Source organism: Anthonomus grandis, chromosome 7, assembly GCF_022605725.1.
Source record: "Anthonomus grandis grandis chromosome 7, icAntGran1.3, whole genome shotgun sequence".
In the NCBI taxonomy this organism is placed as follows: Eukaryota; Metazoa; Arthropoda; class Insecta; order Coleoptera; family Curculionidae; genus Anthonomus; species Anthonomus grandis.
In genome coordinates, this window is record NC_065552.1 from 35,542,303 (window position 1) to 35,562,115 (window position 19,813).

The 19,813-nt window shown below is 33.0% G+C and overlaps 1 protein-coding gene across 7 annotated transcripts in view; it reads left to right on the forward strand.

Annotated features, from left to right (window-relative positions):
- Nucleotides 1–19,813, forward strand: part of LOC126738775 (teneurin-m) — a 326,951-nt gene that overhangs the window by 211,640 nt on the left and 95,498 nt on the right. Inside the window, exon 1 of one of the 7 annotated variants that reach the window (XM_050444213.1) lies at nt 12,534–12,683. The exons of 3 other annotated variants lie outside the window; for them this stretch is intronic. The gene's annotated coding sequence lies outside the window, so the exon portion shown is untranslated. Of the gene's footprint in view, nt 1–12,533; nt 12,684–14,189; nt 14,212–16,829; nt 16,869–18,373; nt 18,391–19,813 lie in introns of those variants that run through there. 3 more of the 7 variants (XM_050444216.1, XM_050444215.1, XM_050444214.1) reach the window with 3 other exon arrangements.

Below are 19,813 nucleotides of genomic sequence, written 5' to 3' on the forward strand. Positions count from 1 at the left end.
GGTTACTGAGATCTTTCAACACTATTTTTTCACGTCAATAAAATTTTGCGTGCTAACTAGTTTCGTAACAGGCTCATTACTCGTTCTTTGACAGGAACAGGATATGCCAATATTCAACAATTACGTGAAACAAAGCGTTGACATGCATCTAACACCACAACAACGATAATTAAGTTATTAATATCGCGGCCATTAGCATTTGTCATCTTTTTTTTATTATTTAAGATGAATATTTTATCCGAATGGATCGTAATAGACGTTGATCATTTATTACGTCCTTATGTCCATCACGGTTTTTAATCCAATTGTGCAATTTGACTATTTTTCGCTTTTGTTAATAGTGTTCCGATTTACCTTTGTAAGTTCTTGATGTCGGTCTTCGTCCATAATATAATATAAAAGGAAAGAATCAATGCAGTAATATAATATGCATTTATGGCTTCAAATAAGTTTTTCCTGTTTGCATACATTTTTCAGATGACATCTCGTGCTTTGGATGAACTTATTTCTTAGTTTCAATTCATCGAGTTCCAAAAACTCAGTATTCAATAGTCTAAGTACGTAGAAAGATATGCTGCTTTTGCAGTTAAATTTGAGTTATCATTAGCTTCGGTTTTTCGAAGTTCCAATCAGTTTTACAGTTCCTAATTTTATTTTGTAGCGTTGCTTGGCAGTGGCTATTGAATACTTAGCATCTTTTCTTTTTTAACCATTAGGCAGAGAACGCAGATCAAGGTTGTAACATATCACATTTTTGTAAGAAAACACTGATAGAACAAGGTGGCCTTAACAGCAAATCTCTAGGCAATAGAGCTTGGACACGTTGAATATGATAGGGATATAGCTGGTTTCTTAAAATCTGCCACCTAATCACATGGTTAATGTTTAATTCTTCAGACACTTTCCGAATAATGGTATTAAAATTAAGTTTTTCATTTAAAATAGCTTCTTTAATTTGTACGTTCTTAGATTAGGTATTATATGCTGAGAAAATCTTCCTCCTCAGTGTTACTTGCTTCAACATCTGGAAACAAACAAAAATTTTCCAGGTCTGTAAGTCAGGATTCAGAAATATGGTGAAGAACTATCGCCCAATCTCCATTTTTCTAAAGTTTTTCAGACCTGCTATCTTCTATAAAAACGTGCTTCAGTAAATTAAACATCTTATTTTACTTAATCAACATGGTTTTTTTCAGTGTAGATCAACAGTTACTAATTAATTATTTCTGCGGAACGCATATAAGGCTGTAAATTGCCAATACCAACTTAATGTAATCTACACAGTTTTTGCTAGGGTCTTCGGTAGATTGGACCATGGAATTCTTCCCAAAAACTTTATAGAATAGGTTTAGGTCATCCAATAAGGTGTAGATCATCTAACTACATTGCCTCAAAAAGTACCGTCCAGGAGAGTAATTAATCTAGCTGCATTTTCGTTTGTGATTTTTATTAATAAATGACCTTTCCATGAGTATCGGCAGTGAGTTTTAACTGTTTGAGAATAAATAACATAAAGGTTGAATTGAATTGACGACACAGTGGGCTGCCATGTTTTTCGACTTATTATTAAAGGCATACGGTTGCACGCTGATCTTAATAGGGTTTTTTAATGGTGTGAAGTTAACAGACTATCACTTAATCTTCTGAAATATAAAGAGATGTAAATTTCCTTTCTCAAAGATGAAATCGACTTCGGTTACGTAATCAATAAAACCACACTTCTAAATTTTAAGAAAGTTGATAAAAGCTTACCTTCAATACTCATGTACATAGATAAATCAAAAGAGTTTCGGTCTCAAAAAAAATCTTTTACTGGTTAAAGTGGTGACAACTGTTTCGCTCCTAAGAGCATCATCAGACTTAAAAAATAATGCAAACAAAACCAAATAAAATTACATAAAGTTTGATAAATTTTCTGAAAGACACATTTACTGGTTTAATTATTACATAATGAAGAAAATAAAAATAGTACAAAAGAGATTTTCCTTTTCTTTTTTTACAAAAACGTGATTCTTAATTACTAGCAAAATTCTAACCAAAAAACGTGAAGTGATGTACTTGTTTGTCAAAAGTCAATTGTCACTTTTTGGGCTATGCTACATTGGTTGCATGCTGTATATTTAAGATAAGTACATACTAAACGATTTACTAACTTATTCTAACAAAGTTAAGGTTTTTTGTAATTTTATTTGTAAAAGAAAAAGTATACCTTAAGAAGGTTAAAAACACGTATAGATATCATCAAAAACTCATATAGATATCATTCCATTCGTAATTGTGCAGTGCATTTTTATAGGATAAAATCAGTTCAACTAGAATTCTACGTATTTATTGATTTTAGGTTGGATGATGTATATTCTGAGAGGGACAATTATTGCTTTTAAGGTTTGGTACTACTATTAATTTTATATTGCACCTGTTAGTGAGTTTGATATTGTTATTTGTTACATTACTGAATTTATTGTATTATCTGTCGATATTTCAATAATTGTTTTATTATTAAAATTTGTTTTCTGTTTTCTGGAATATAAAACTTGAATTTCAATTTCATTATTAATACATTGAACCATTCTAGACAAAAAATTATTCGAAAAACATCCACTAAAAAGTAATAATAGGTTAACAACAATTAACAATTGGAATAACCGTTGACAATAACAGTCAACTTGTTTACTAAATGTTGTAATTGTTTTCCAAAACAACCCTTGATCATTATATTCTACGTATTCCATAACTACTTAAGTAAAAACTGTTGAGTATTAACGTAATGCAATTTAATCGAGTGTTTATTAAAATCTATTATTGCTGTTCCATTCATTTTAAAAAATTCCAAAAGAAGCATTTTCACTGTTGTGTGGTCTAGAGATATACAATTTCATTTATTTTTTTTTCTCGAAATCTGAGCAAGGTACAGAAAATTAAAAAAAAAACTGTATTTGAATTGGTTTATTTAAAAAGAATTAAAAAAATCCACAAAAGTCAGTGGCGTGGATATTTGAGAAAAACCTTTTTTTTATTCAAGTTTAATATCTTGTAAAACACCCTGTATCATATTGATCGAGCTATAGGATTCTTAAAAAGAACAGCCTCTTCAAAACAAATTGCATTTTCGTCTATATATACATCGTATCGAATTTCGAATAGTTCACCAGGTGTAAGATGTAAAGAGTCAAAAATTTGCCACAATAAAAAAAAATGTTAATACGGCCAATGCGACACAAAGACGTATCGTGCATTCAACTTCTAATGGAATTTTTCGAGGTCTAAGAGTGGGTCTTATGGTATAATACTGCACCCAAACCCTCTTACGAATGTTATTTATTGTTGCTCTCGAGCTAAAAGGTTGTTTTATTGTTAGCTCGATAATCTTCTTAACGCCATAAACCATATTTGAGCAGGGTTGGAATTAGGGTTCAATGTTTCGGTAAAAGTATATTAACAAAGCTGAAAATTTGTTACCAGAGAAACAGAGTTAAAGTTGTGTTCAGTATAGATCCTAATTGAAAGAGGGAAACTTATAATTTCTCCAATTAAAAGGTATAATAAAAGTAATATGTGGATTATGCCCATTCTTGTCTATTCAATAATATACAGGGTATCCCGTAAATAGTGGTCCAAATGAAAACTCCTAATAGATTGGACTATTTCGAATCAGAATACTCCAACATAGCTCTAACGAAAGTGTTACGGTTTTCGAGATATTTTGCTGTTAGACTAGAATATAGACTCGAGAATGCTTTAGAAAGAAATCACACCAATTCCAAACTCAGTATGTCAGACTGTAGGGTAGGGCAGCAGCGATTGGACATAAGAAGAAAGTACAACGAAAACCCACACAACTGCTTACCCCACCCGATAATTCGAAATGTCGATTAGCCCTACGAAACACCGAATATATTACCGAAATGGTAGATTACAAAGCTTTTACTCGGTCAGTTAGTTTCCTTTATTAAAAATTTGGAGAAAAAAAGAATAAAATTAAAATTAAAATTTGATTGGTGAAACAATCTTATCGAGCCACTTCACTCTATATCCGTTACACCTCAAAAAAAAATATGTTCTTTATAAAATTTGTATATGGGTTACTTAATAATTTGATAGACACCGTTCTCCGTATCGTTCTCCTTTCCGATATATCTTTTTTGCTCCCTATATTAAATGCGAGTCATCCTTATACCTTCTTTTTACCAAGGGTTCGATCCAATATTATATTCTTGAGATCGCCTTTATATGCCTCCTCTTGTGCTATGTTTAATCGGATCTGTCATTTATGAAATACAAATGGTTTAATTTAAGGTCTGGCATTATTATATATTAAATAGTTGTAAAAAAGTGTCCAAGATTCGATTGGAATCAAATCAGGCGTTTATCCTACTTTGCAAAGTCTAATGCAAGGACTCACTGTTAGCGAACCGTGATGTCATCAGCAAGCAAAGTTAATTTCACGTGTATGACAAGGTTTGTAAGATCATTGACATACAGAAGAAGAAGTAGAGGGCCTAGAACAGATCCATGTCGAACTCCCCATCTAAAAGATAAATATTCAAAGAATTCTGAACCCAGAAATAAGATGGCAATATATCATGGTTCATACAGTCAATTGCCTTTGACAGATCACAAAAGAATGCCACCGAATCCGGACATACAATTTATTAAGAAAATTATGTAGAGCATCAAGTGTATTAAGATCTTCGCGAAAATCAAACTGAAAACCAGCAACGATGTTATTAGACTTTAAGAGTTATGATCAGGGCCTTAACCCTTCTCTCAATGCCTTTGGATAAAGTGGACAACCCGAAAATAATAAACCTACAGTTCATAAAGTATTAATGACATCCACGAGTAATCCCTCACATTCAGGTCGTGCAACTTGTCGATCATTACTTTTATCGCGAATATTGTTTATTATCCAAGAGACCATGAAACTTCTAGTAATCCAAACCTAATACTGCCTTTTTCTTCAGCCTAACAATGGGAAAGGCCACATTAAAAAGGTCAACTATATTTCTATGATACTCGGCCAATGTATCAGCCAGGATCACCCCAAAGATTCATCTGAAGTATTCAAATTGTACAATTTTCTTTTACTGGAAAATCGTCCATTGCCTAGCAGAAGCTTACGTAAAATAGCTTCACGATCAATAGTGCAGTTTATTGTTAAATTAGAAACGTTCGAATATTTTTAAGTTAACAGATCTAAGCAGGTCACAACAATCTCAGAGTTGTCAAAGTTCAATCTTTGTAATCCACATTAAAATCTGCTGATATAAAAACATGCGCAAAGTAAGGAATCCTGGAAAAATTCTCTCTATGCCCGAGAGAAAGTCATTGTGATCTATTAATATCAATGAAATAAATATTTTTAAATTTAGACTTTATCATAGAGAATTCGGATGAAGTTCCGCTTAAAATCTTGTCGTACCTATCAGTATTTGACTACGTATCACATTTATGATTCCTCGAAGTGCTTAATATTTATAAGGTAGGTCGGAGCCTAATTCATTGCTTAGAAATGGCATACTGAGAAACCTCTCTAAAGGTAAGCTTACTAAACACCAGCTACACAAAAAAACAAATGTAAAGGTTCATAGAGGCATATTCCAGGTAGATAGTTTAGGCCCAATAAATAGCACTGTCCACCTCTCTGTCTGCTTGTAACTTTGGTGTAGGACATATCCCACAAAAAATTCCTTCTCACTGGAGTCGTTAGTCTCCTGACCAACATTCCTGATATGTCTGACCTTGCAAACTACTGCAAAGTGGTTCTCGATACCACGCCTCTTGCATTTCTTCCCATATGTAGAGCACTGTCGAGGTCCATGTGTCTTCGCACACCTTTTACACTAAAAAATGTCTTGTGTCCTCTCCCCATGGTTAGTATGCGATCCTAGTAAACTTTGGTACTTTTTTGCATCGAAGAGGTGCCTCTTCTTCTACACTGCATTTACCTTATTATAGTGTTTCCTTGGAAGTGTAGACTTTGTTGTCTACCTTGTTCACTAGTCCTGCAGAAATGTATCACTTTCTACAGGGTAAGCTCGTCTACCCTAAGTAGAAGCTCACTGGGGGCTGGATCCCTTATGCTTATGACAATCTTATCACGAAGAGTTCGGTCTCCATTATTCTGGTCGTAATTTACGTTATTAAAATTACAACTCTTTATTACATGAGATTTATCACTCGAGTGTTCTATAAGTTGTAATACAAATTTAAATTTATTGGGTTCGTTATCAGGTAAATCAAATGTAGACATTATACATTATAGTAGACTCGGTGCCAATAATATTTCTTAGAATGGACAATTTTACCTCATTTGCAGACTCATTCTGCCCAGAAGCTACCAAATAGTCTTGAAAGCTGGTTCTCCAAAATTTCCATTCTGCAGAGGTATTGGGGCCTTGTAGGTTTAAATCAGGCAGTAATTTAACGAGTTCTTAAGGCCATCATCTTAATAATTCCCGGGGGTGATTCTAAATTTAAGCTTGTAGTCCTCCGGTTACTTTTAACTGTTTGCCGCACTCAGGTTTGTATTACTTGTAAATTTACGCACACACGAATTTTCAGGTTTCACAAACTGGATTGGATTGGATTGGATTGGATTGGGTTGGGTTGGATTGGGTTGGGTTGGTTCTTAAATTGCTCAAGCACAGCTCATCAAATTTTGCGTATTTTTACAATTTTTTTTAAATGGCCTAATTTTATCAAAAAAAAATTAAAAGTGGTGGATTGATACGATATAATTCGCCGCGAATATGTGAATTTTGATAGAACTTAAAAAAAAGAAATCTTAAAAATGATGTACTCCTAAAAATAAATTTCCAATTCAAACAAATTTGTGTTTATTACATGTAATTGACATTTAAAGTGATATGTAATGAAACTAGTGTATAATGTTATGATTATACACTAGTTTCATTCATCATTTTTTATATGTTATGATAATGAATGACTAAAAAAAATACAGAGTGAATTCTCCACTTTAGAGAAAGCCAGACTGGAGACAAGGATTCAGCTGCAGAGTGACAAAACGCAACAAAACTGGCAACACCACACCTAACCTCAACTCAGTTGTCACCTATTTGTTGACAAAACTAATGGTATACAAGGTTATTCTAATGATTAATCGCGTTCTATAGTGCCCTCTTCGTGATAAAATTTGGCTTTCCGCCACTCTTAGTGAAAAATGTATATCGAAATTTACCCACTTTGCAAAAAATCCGACCATTTTTCGTTAGTTTTGACAAAAGCCGCTAAACTGTAGAATTACCTGTTTATTTAACATATTTATTTAAATCCGTGTGCACTACAAACGTTGAAGGAAGCACTAAAGTAAAATCTCAAAATTCTAGCACATGTTCATCTTCCGTAAAATTCTATGAGATTCTAATGATGTAAAGACATTGACATGGCAGACGTCATTTGCTTCGGCTTAAGCTACGTGTACATTAATGTCTAAAACTAAAGGACCGTTTACACGTAATACATTACACACCCCCAAAAATGTAATTAAAGAATTGATTATCTAACAAAAATGTTATATTAACCTAAATCACAAATTAATCTTTAGAAACCTTCATTTTATTATAACTCGAAAATTAAAATATTGACGTTAATAAACATAAATGTAAACAATAAAATACTTGCTAATAAATGTACCGACTAAATGTTCATTTTTATTACCACTGCGGAACATTCTCAATTTCTCTTTTTATTTCTTAATCGTAATAAATCACGGATATATTTATGACACGGTCATAAACAAGCAAATATTTAGATGGCAAAAACAAGTTTAGAAAAGAATTAACCTAAAGCATGACTGTAATAAACGAAATTTCGGCCTAAGTTTTCTCGAAAATGTAATGAAATAACATCTGCCTTGGCTGTAAAACTCTCATAACCACCTAAATTTGGCCTTAAACCTTTCTAATCTCGGTCGATCCCGGCCCTGAATGAGATGCCCTTTTGACTCAAAACAGTCCATGCCAGCGATTACCGATTTTTAGGGTGCCTCTGCTTGCCGAACTTTAAAGACACTCACGGAAGGAAGGTTGTACAAGGGAGCGAGAGATTAGAAAAATTAATTTATTTTACTGAAATATATTGAAGTATTTATACAGTGAAATATTGATTAAAGGACTAAGGAATTAATTAAGGATAAACATTGATTAAAAAATAAGTACAAAATATAGTTATAATATTTAATGAAATTTATATTTACTTTAATGAAGTTTTGTATTTTTTAAGTAAAAAAAAAATGAGTTTTCGTAAATATAATCATGCTCATATTAAATCGACGATCTACAACCAACCCATCCATTAAGTGCACAAATTATTATTGCTGGAGACCTTAACGTCTACAATGTCAACTGGTTGAGGTATTCTCAAATCAAATCATTTATTTCCATCGACATCATAATAATGTATAGGAATTGTCAATAAAAAACTACAATGCTAATAAAAATAGTATAAAATTAAAAGATATGAAAGGAAACAAATTTAACTTAATTTAGTTAATAAATCTACAGTTAAAGCACTCTGTCAACGAGTAAAAAGGACAGTCAGCTAATATGATCCTAAGAGCCCTCTTAAAAGTTGGAAAAGTCTTAGGTCTCTTTATTCTACATGGGAAATAATTAAAAATTTTGAGAGTTGTAATTTCCGGACCATCCTGTACCTGCGACAACCGGGTAAAAGGGATGTATAATTCATCTGCGTTTCGAGTTTTATAAAAATTAAGATCTCCAGATCTCATATAGTTTGAAAGATTTTTATGGACTTGACATGCGCACTCCAAGATATAGATGTTAATTATAGTTAGGATTTTTTCTTTTTTAAAAATACCACGGCAAGTTTCTCTGAAGGAAAGTCTTAACATCGTACGTATACAATGCGCTTTTGATTTATTAACACTCTCCCAATACTGGAGGAATTACCACATAGTCTCGAAGTTGCAAGATGGCATAATTGCCGCGGTATGATCTATTGCACACAGATTCCACCTGAGGATCCCACGATAGTTGTCTATCAAATACAATTCCCAAGAACTTGGTGGAGTGTTGTTGGATGAGGCTACTTGGTGACCCCTCTCTAAGGAGTAAGCTCCGGTCCTGATTAGCTCGAATCGGAGTGAAAACAATGAAATTGGTTTTCAAACTATTCAAGCAAAGACCATTTTTCTGGCACCACCTCGCAATATCAGCTATACACTATACACTTGGTGGCTTTTAAGTGGATAGACTGATAGTCAGTACCCAAGACAACTGCTGATGTATCGTCGGCAAAACGTATTATGTAGCTGTCATTAACCAGGAGAGGCAAGTCATTAATAAAAACTAAAAACAAAATGGGCCTAAGAAACTATCCTGTGGAACCCCAGTGACGACAGTGGCCCAATCAGATATGGTCACCTGACTAACAGTCACTAACTCTCAATGTAACAGCCTGGGTTCTACCTGTGTAAGCTATTTATAAGCCGGACCTCTTATACCATAATGAAAGATCCTATTTAATAGTAAAGCATGTTTAAGGGTATCAAATGCTTTAGTAAGATCAAAAAAGATACCAATAGATTTCAATTCAAAATTATTCAATATATTTGTATAAAGAGATATTACAGCATCTGATGTAGATAGTCCAGAACTAAGACTTTGCGATTAGTCATCAGGGATGGAGAATTTTCTATCGTCCCGGATCTGTTTCTCGCGACGTCCTCGCGAAGTCCTGACTCGTACAATATTACCGTACATGCACCATTAGGAATCACAGATCACAAATTGTTAATCGCTACATGTGAACTAAAAATGAAAACTCGGGACCACTCTAAGGAAACGAAGAGTCATTTCCTTAGAGTGATGTTTGTTTTTTTTTCTTTTTTTCTCGCTTTAACTGGATATTGAGTTCACCTATGCCCATGGATGATCACAAAACCTTCGGATATTTACATTTTATTACTCTCTACCTATTTAAAATAGAGTATAGATATAAAAATATTTATGTTTGACGCGCTATAAAAAGCTAGATTAAGTACAAAGAATCAAATCCCTTCAATATACAAAACAAGTTTAATTTGCTTCACCTTTCCACATTTATAAATCTATAATTTTTTTTCGAGCTCTACCTTTTTTTCTTGCTTCATTCATTAACTTAATATAAGGTTCACCTTTCCCATGGATGACAACAAAACTTTCGGAAATTTACATTTTATTACTCTCTACTTATTTGAAATAGAGTATAGATATGAAAAGGTTTATGTTTGATGCGCTAGAAAAAATAAGATTAATTACAAAAATTTTAGTCCGTTTTAAATGCAATACAATTTACAATGGCTCAACCTTTCCAGATTTATAATTTAATCAATGCATTTTTTTCCGACCTTACCTTTTTTTCTCGCTTCATTCATTAACTGGGTATTGAGTTCATCTATGCCCATGGATGACCACAAAACCTTCGGATATTTACATTTTATTACTCTCTACCTATTTTAAATAGAGTATAGATATAAAAATGTTATAAATTAAGAGTGGAAACGATGTATATAAACATGAAATCATCTTATCAAAATAAAATTAATATTTGAGATATGATAAATTATAAATAAATTAATATATAAAAAAAGAAGAAAACAAGATTATCTAAACTAAGCGAAATCTTTTAATTTCGGCGAGGCTACAATTAAATATATCGCACTGATTCTGTATCGAGTTGTATGTATTGCGAACTGATCACCGAGGAGTGTGTAAATTTAAAAGTTGCAAGATCTTTGGCGAGTGAATTACGCCATTAATTAATTTATGTAAGAACTGTCAATCTTCCGAATCCCTTCTTTCCTGTTAGAATTTTACCTGAAATTTTTCGAGCAAACGATCATGTGAAAAGCCGATTTCCGGGTACACTCTTTCGCATTTAAACCAAAGTCTATTTTCAAGCTCTTGAATATGGTTCCGATAGTATGGCGACCAGACTTGGGAAGAATATTTGAAAATTGAACGTAATTTGTAAAGTGCAGGAGTTTAATGCTACAGATATTCTCAAAGAATGGAGAGTTCCTGATAACACGACCCAGCATTATAACTTCTTTTTATGATATCTTCGATAGGAAACCTAAATGAAAGTGAGCTATCAAAAATGACTCCCAAGTCTTTGAAGTGAGTTGATCTTGGTAGTATCACATTATCAATTTTGTATTGGGGAGTAACACAGTTCTTTTTTAAGGAGTAGGAGACAAGTTGTTATTCTTGCAACATTCGTTCACTGAGTTAATGGTTACTTGGGAGTTTAATGCAGTCCTTAATAGTATCAATTCTACAGAATATATTTTTTTATCATTACAGTATATGTTTACTGCTAGGTCCTTAGAAATGGTATTAATAAATGAGTTGAAAAGGTCCCATATGGAGTCCCAATATGGAGCCTTGTGGTACGCCTGAAGGAGCGACTATTTCAGTTGAGCTGTGTCCAAAGCATTCAACATGTTGAGGACGTTTAGTGAGATAAGAAGAGATAAGAGAAGTTAAACGAGATGAAAACCCAAATTGGTCAGAAAGATTTGATATAAGAAGGGAATGACAAAACAAAGGTAAGAACACAAAGTCACGGTCTCATCAAATCCATATAATTTTTTAAAAGCTACATGTGTTTCGCTCCTATCGGAGCATCATCAGGCCTATCTTGCTACCGATAGGAGCGAAACATGTGTAGCTTTGAAAAAGAAAAAAAAATTATATGGATTTGATGAGACCATGACTTTGTGTTCTTACCTTTATTTTGTTTTCGTTTGGTCTCTTAAAGAAAAATGAATGATACGTTTCAATTAAGAATGAAATTCTATTAAGACTTGGAATAGTCAAGACGGTCAAAAGCTTTCGAGACATGATTTATTAGAGTATTCATGTATTTAGGCGAAATTTAAGGCAACTTGATGCTTTGTTTTTATTAATTATAGTCATGTCCATTTTACGTAGTCATGGCATTATTATAGCTTTTTACTACTTTATAGTTCGATTTCGAAACTCTACATTTCAGGATGAAAAATTTTTTTTTTTTTGCAATTATTAGTAGTCAGACATAAAGAATTCTCAAGCTTAATGAGAACAAAAGAGAAGAGCCCTTTTTCGCGCAAAGGCCAGATTTCGTCTACCACTACGACCCCCAGGCAGGTTGAAAATTCCAGCTAGAGCCCCTCGGCCTCGGCCAATAATCCGACCCTGCCTGTCCCCGAAGAAGGACGACATCGGCCGAAACGTCGATCGGGGACGGTTTCGGGGTCTCGGCGCTGCTGCGTTAGAGCCGTTCTAACCAGTATGATGATATCGCCGTACGCGTACGGACCTCTGCAGAGGCCCGCAGACGAAGAAGGAACGACGTACAACAATTCGTCAGAACGTTACGCTCTTTACGACCGCTACGATCAGTTCGGGAATAACGCGGCGCCTCCGCCACAATACGAGTATTCTCCACCGGGAGAGTATACGGAAGCCCGTGCCGAATCCACGCAGCAATATTCGCAATGTAATGGTGGTTTTTTTATTTATTTTTTATTAGTTTAAGCGTTTGTTTTTGGTGTTGTTGAAGGAGTACCATATCGGTATAGTGTCCGAAAGTGATCCCAGTGGTGTTTAGTGCCAATTATTCACGTAACATATTAATTTTGGATTATATTTGCAAGATACTTCGTGGAAATTTAGGTTTGGATTACACGAAACCTTTGTATTTATAGATTTGGTAACATGTGTGCTTTGTTTATATTCGATTACTGCTGCTATCAAGCCGTTACGTTATAAGCCTTTGTGAGCTCTAAATATTTGACAGAAATGCTTTTGTCGGCTCCAAATTATAAAAAGGATAAAATGCATGAATTTTTGTGATAAATTTTAACATAAAACATCCATCTTTGAATAATCAATAATTCGTTCGAGTCTTAAACTGAAAAAGTTCATGTAAACAAAAAGTATCCCAAATAGTACAAATGTGTCTTATAGACATCCAAAGATTATATAATAATTCGTCAAGGGATTTATAAAATGTCCAATTGCCTTCTATAGTCTATTTCAAAAAAGTAGAGAGTATTTAAACCTTATTACGTATGCAAAAGTGGCACAAGGTGATCCTCCAATGTATGTCACTTCCACTACATTTGTAAGTTCCAAATTATATGTCCTTCCTGAAAATATTTACGTCAAATTTAATATTGAGCGAGATATTTATTGACAGAAATTGCGTTTCTCTTCCGTCTTTTCCTCACGCTCCAAAAGTATTTCGGTTAAACAACCCGTTTTCGAGACTTTGGTATTTAAATGTTCTGGTGCAGTCAAAAAGAAGTCTTTGCGAATCTACTCCGTAAAGATTCTTTAGACTTATGACAAAAAATATGGTATATGCACGATAAGGCTCCACTGCCTTATTCAGTTGCAATTTTTTAGATAAACGGTTACTTCACTCTTGGCAGTGAATGTCCTCCACATAGCTCGTATATTAATCCTTTGGATTGTTTCTTTTGGAGTTATATTGAGTCATTTAATTATACAGAAGAAATCCGTACTGTTGCGTAAAATGCATTATTCTAGAAGTGTTATCAGGAATAATCAAGGAACTTGATTACAAGTAAGGCACTATTTAGTGAAAGGATTAAGAAACTGCCTGGAAGTAAATGGTCAATATTTTGCGATTTGTTTAAGTGATGTTTTCCATTATTTTATTCGTTATTAATGTGATCTCAATTTATAATAAACAGGGTGTGAATATGCTGTAACTAACACCCTCTGCACTTTATGTCCCCAAAAACCCCCGATCCCAATTTTTATGTCCAAAACATCTTGAATTTTAGAGAAAAAACAGATTCGAAAATTTATTTTTAACATCATGTTTCTTAATTATGAGCGACAATTTACTTTGAGCGGCATATTTGGCTCAACATCGAAATTGATATTAATTGATTCGAATTGATTGCTCAACATCGATATTTTCACGAGTTTAACCTAGAATTTCCGTTTGGCGTATTCATTACCGACCACCCTATATAATAATTTATCAATACCAAGAGATTTATAAAATAGCATATAAATATAAATATATATTTTTAATCATTAAGCGTTTACTTTTGAAGTTAAGGAGTACTATAGTGTCCAAAAGTAATCCCAGTAGTGTTTAATGGCAATTATTCACGTAAAATTTTAATTTTGGAATATATTTGCAAGATACTTCGTGGAAATTTAGGTTTGGATTACACGAAACCTTTGTATTTATAGATTTGGTAACATGTGTGCTTTGTTTGTATTCGATTACTGCTGCTACCAAGCCGTTACGTTATAAGCATTTGTGAGCTCTAAATATTTGACAGAAATGCTTTTGTCGATTCCAAATTATAAAAAGGATAAAATGCATGAATTTTTGTGATAAATTTTAACATAAAACATCCATCTTTGAATAATCAATAATTTCGTTCGAGTCTTAAACTGAAAAAGTTCATGTAAACAAAAATGTTAAAGTATCCCAAATAGTATAAATGTGTATTACAGACATCTAAAGATTATATACTAATTCGTTTAATAGGGGATTTATAAAATGTCCAATTGCCTTCTATAGTCTATTTCAAAAAAGTAGAGAGTATTTAAACCTTATTACGTATGCAAAAGTGGCACAAGGTGATCCTCCAATGTATGTCACTTCCACTACATTTGTAAATTCCAAATTATATGTCCTTCCTGAAAATATTTACGTCAAATATTGAGCGAAATATTTATTGACAGAAATTGCGTTTCTCTTCCGTCTTTTCCTCACGCTCCAAAAGTATTTCGGTTAAACAACCCGTTTTCGAGACTTTCGTATTTAAGCGTTCTGGTGCAGTCAAAAAGAAGTCTTTGCCAATCTACTCCATAAAGTTTCTTTAAATTTATGACAAAAAATATGGTATATGCACGATAAGGCTCCACTGCCTTATTCAGTTGCAATTTTTTAGATGAATGGCTGCTTCACTCTTGGCAGTGAATGTCCTCCACATAGCTCGTATATTAATCCTTTGGATTGTTTCTTTTGGAGTTATATTGAGTCATTTAATTATACAGAAGAAATCCGTACTGTTGCGTAAAATGCATTATTCTAGAAGTGTTATCAGGAATAATCAAGGAACTTTATTCCAAGTAAGGCACTATTTAGTGAAAGGATTAAGAAACTGCCTGGAAATAAATGGTCAATATTTTGCGATTTGTTTAAGTGATGTTTTCCATTATTTTATTCGTTATTAATGTGATCTCAATTTATTTTTAAATTAATTTTTGACTGTGCAGCAGATGGTTTAAATGCAAATATTTCAAGAATACTTTGTTAAACCCAAACATATGTAGTACACTTTTTTTCGTAAAAATTATCCTTGTATCAGTTACTTTAATAAAAAAATAATAAAACAGTACTAGTAAGAAAGTTATGGCATGAAACAGGGTGTGAATATGGTGTAACTAACATCCTCTGCACTTTATGTCCTCAAAAACCCCCGATCCCCAATGTCCAAAACATCTTGAACTTTAGAGAAAAAACAGATTCGAAAATTTATTTTTAACACCATGATTGCCTTCTATACTCTATTTCAAAAAGGTAGAGAGTAATAAAACCTTATTACGTATGCAAAAGTAGCACAGGGTGATCCTCCAATGTATATCACTTCCACTACATTTGTAATTTCCAAATTATCAATAGAACCTACATCATAACATACAAAAACAAGCATTTAAATAGGATGTCCGAGACAAAACAGTCCTTCCTGAAAATCTTTACGTCAAATTTAATATTGAGCGAGATATTTATTGACAGAAATTGCGTTTCTCTTCCGTCTTTTCCTCACCCCCCCAAAATGCTACAATTATTTCGGTTAAACGACCCGTTTTCGAAACTTTTGTTACTAAACAAATTCGATTTAATCAAAAAGAAGTCAGCAGAAATTTTCTGTTAATATTGATTTTATTGTTGGACCTTTTGAGTTACCCGCAAGGCTTATTGGTAACCACTATTTGCAGTTCTTACAAAATGATTTGCAAATATACTCGGTGAAGTTTCTTTAAATTTACGACAAAAAATATGGTTTATGCAAGATAGAGCTCCAATGCCTTATTTAGTTGCAATTTTTTTAGATGAATGTTTGCTTCACAGATGGTTTGGTCGGCCCACATAACTCGGATCTTAATCCTTTGGATTGTTTCTTTTGGAGTTATATTGAATCATTTAATTATACAGAAGAAATCCGTACTGTTACGTAAAATGCATTATTCTAGAAGTGTTATCAGGAATAATCAAGGAACATTATTCCAAGTAAGGCACTATTTAGTGAAAGGATTAAGAAACTGCCTGGAAGTAAATGGTCAATATTTTGCGATTTGTTTAAGTGATGTTTTCCATTATTTTATTCGTTATTAATGTGATCTCAATTTATAATAAACAGGGTGTGAATATGCTGTAACTAACACCCTCTGCACTTTATGTCCCCAAAAACCCCCGATCCCAATTTTTATGTCCAAAACATCTTGAATTTTAGAGAAAAAACAGATTCGAAAATTTATTTTTAACATCATGTTTCTTAATTATGAGCGACAATTTACTTTGAGCGGCATATTTGGCTCAACATCGATATTTTCACGAGTTTAACCTAGAATTTCCGTTTGGCGTATTCATTACCGACCACCCTATATAATAATTTATCAATACCAAGAGATTTATAAAATAGCATATAAATATAAATATATATTTTTAATCATTAAACGTTTACTTTTAAAGTTAAGAAGTACTATAGTGTCCAAAAGTAATCCCAGTAGTGTTTAATGGCAATTATTCACGTAAAATATTAATTTTGGATTATATTTGCAAGATACTTCGTGGAAATTTAGGTTTGGATTACACGAAACCTTTGTATTTATAGATTTGGTAACATGTGTGCTTTGTTTATATTCGATTACTGCTGCTACTAAGCCGTTACGTTATAAGCCTTTGTGAGCTAAATATTTGACAGAAATGCTTTTGTCGGTTCCAAATTATAAAAACGATAAAATGCATGAATTTTTGTGATAAATTTTAATATAAAACATCCATCTTTGAATAATCAATAATTTCGTTCGAGTCTTAAACTGAAAAAGTTCATGTAAAGAAAAAGTATCCCAAATAGTACAAATGTGTCTTATAGACATCCAAAGATTATATAATCATTCGTCAAGGGATTTATAAAATGTCCAATTGCCTTCTATAGTCTATTTCAAAAAGGTAGAGAATAATTAAACCTTATTACGTATGCAAAAGGGTCACAGGGTGATCCTCCAATGTATGTCACTTCCACTACATTTGTAAGTTCCAAATTATATGTCCTTCCTGAAAATATTTACGTCAAATATTGAGCGAGATATTTATTGACAGAAATTGCGTTTCTCTTCCGTCTTTTCCTCACGCTCCAAAAGTATTTCGGTTAAACAACCCGTTTTCGAGACTTTGGTATTTAAATGTTCTGGTGCAGTCAAAAAGAAGTCTTTGCCAATCTACTCCATAAAGTTTCTTTAAATTTATGACAAAAAATATGGTATATGCACGATAAGGCTCCACTGCCTTATTCAGTTGCAATTTTTTAGATGAATGGTTGCTTCACTCTTGGCAGTGAATGTCCTCCACATAGCTCGTATATTAATCCTTTGGATTGTTTCTTTTGGAGTTATATTGAGTCATTTAATTATACAGAAGAAATCCGTACTGTTGCGTAAAATGCATTATTCTAGAAGTGTTATCAGGAATAATCAAGGAACTTTATTCCAAGTAAGGCACTATTTAGTGAAAGGATTAAGAAACTGCCTGGAAATAAATGGTCAACATTTTGCGATTTGTTAAAGTGCTGTTTTCCATTATTTTATTCGTTATTAATGTGATCTCAATTTATAATAAACAGGGTGTGAATATGGTGTAACTAACACCCTCTGCACTTTATGTCCCCAAGAACCCCCGATCCCAATTTTTATGTGCAAAACATCTTGAATTTTAGAGAAAAAACAGATTCGAAAATTTATTTTTAACATCATGTTTCTTAATTATGAGCGACATTTTACTTTGAGCGGCATATTTGACTCAACATCGAAATTGATATTAATTGATTCGAATTGATTGCTCAACATCGATATTTTCACGAGTTTAACCTAGAATTTCCGTTTGGCGTATTCATTACCGACCACCCTATATAATAATTTATCAATACCAAGAGATTTATAAAATAGCATATAAATATAAATATATATTTTTAATCATTAAGCGTTTACTTTTAAAGTTAAGGAGCACTATAGTGTCCAAAAGTAATCCCAGTAGTGTTTAATGGCAATTACTCACGTAAAATATTAATTTTGGATTATATTTGCAAGATACTTCGTGGAAATTTAGGTTTGGATTACACGAAACCTTTGTATTTATAGATTTGGTAACATGTGTGCTTTGTTTGTATTCGATTACTGCTGCTACCAAGCCGTTACGTTATAAGTCTTTGTGAGCTCTAAATATTTGACAGAAATGCTTTTGTCGGCTCCAAATTATAAAAAGGATAAAATGCATGAATTTTTGTGATAAATTTTAACATAAAACATCCATCTTTGAATAATCAATAATTCGTTCGAGTCTTAAACTGAAAAAGTTCATGTAAATAAAAATGTTAAAGTATCCCAAATAGTATAAATGTGTATTACAGACATCTAAAGATTATATACTAATTCGTTTAATAGGGGATTTATAAAATGTCCAATTGCCTTCTATAGTCTATTTCAAAAAGGTAGAGAATAATTAAACCTTATTACGTATGCAAAAGGGTCACAGGGTGATCCTCCAATGTATGTCACTTCCACTACATTTGTAAGTTCCAAATTATATGTCCTTCCTGAAAATATTTACGTCAAATTTAATATTGAGCGAGATATTTATTGACACAAATTGCGTTTCTCTTCCGTCTTTTCCTCACCCCCCAAAATTATTTTGGTTAAACAACCCGTTTTCAAAACTTTTGTATTTAAACGTTCTGGTGCAGTCAAAAAGAAGTCTTTGCCAATCTACTCCATAAAGTTTCTTTAAATTTATGACAAAAAATATGGTATATGCACGATAAGGCTCCACTGCCTTATTCAGTTGCAATTTTTTAGATGAATGGTTGCTTCACTCTTGGCAGTGAATGTCCTCCACATAGCTCGGATCTCAATTAACCTTTGGATTGTTTCTTTTGGGAATTCAAGAAGATTGTGTATAATATCTCCGAAAATTTCACTCCATGCTTCTTTTAGGACTTGGAATAATTCGTCTTTATTTCGGAACTTATTCGGATTTTTTTATCGAATTTTTTTGTCTAGGTGCTCCCACAAGTTCTCGATGGGATTTAAATCTGGACTTTGAGCTGGCCACTTCAGAACTTGAATTTGTTGAGAGGTTAGAAAATTTTTAACAATTTTAGAAGTGTGCTTGGGGTCATTATCATGCTGGAATTTTCAAATTAACGGCAAATTATCCTCCGCGTAGGAAAGCATATTATTCCTTAAGATGTTTAGATAATATTGGCTATTCATGATCCCATCTATTCTCATCAGTGGACCAACGCCATGCCCGGAAAAACATCCCCACACCAACACATTACCGCCTCTATTGTGGGAATAGTGTACTTTGGGTTGAATTTTTCATTCTCGGGACGTCCAACCCACATCATACCATCTGACCCAAATAAATTGAACTTACTTTCATCTGACCATAAAACGTTTTTCCATTGATTATAGGTCCAATGTAAGTGTTTTTTTGCGAATCTTAAACGAATTTGTCTATTTTTCGTTCA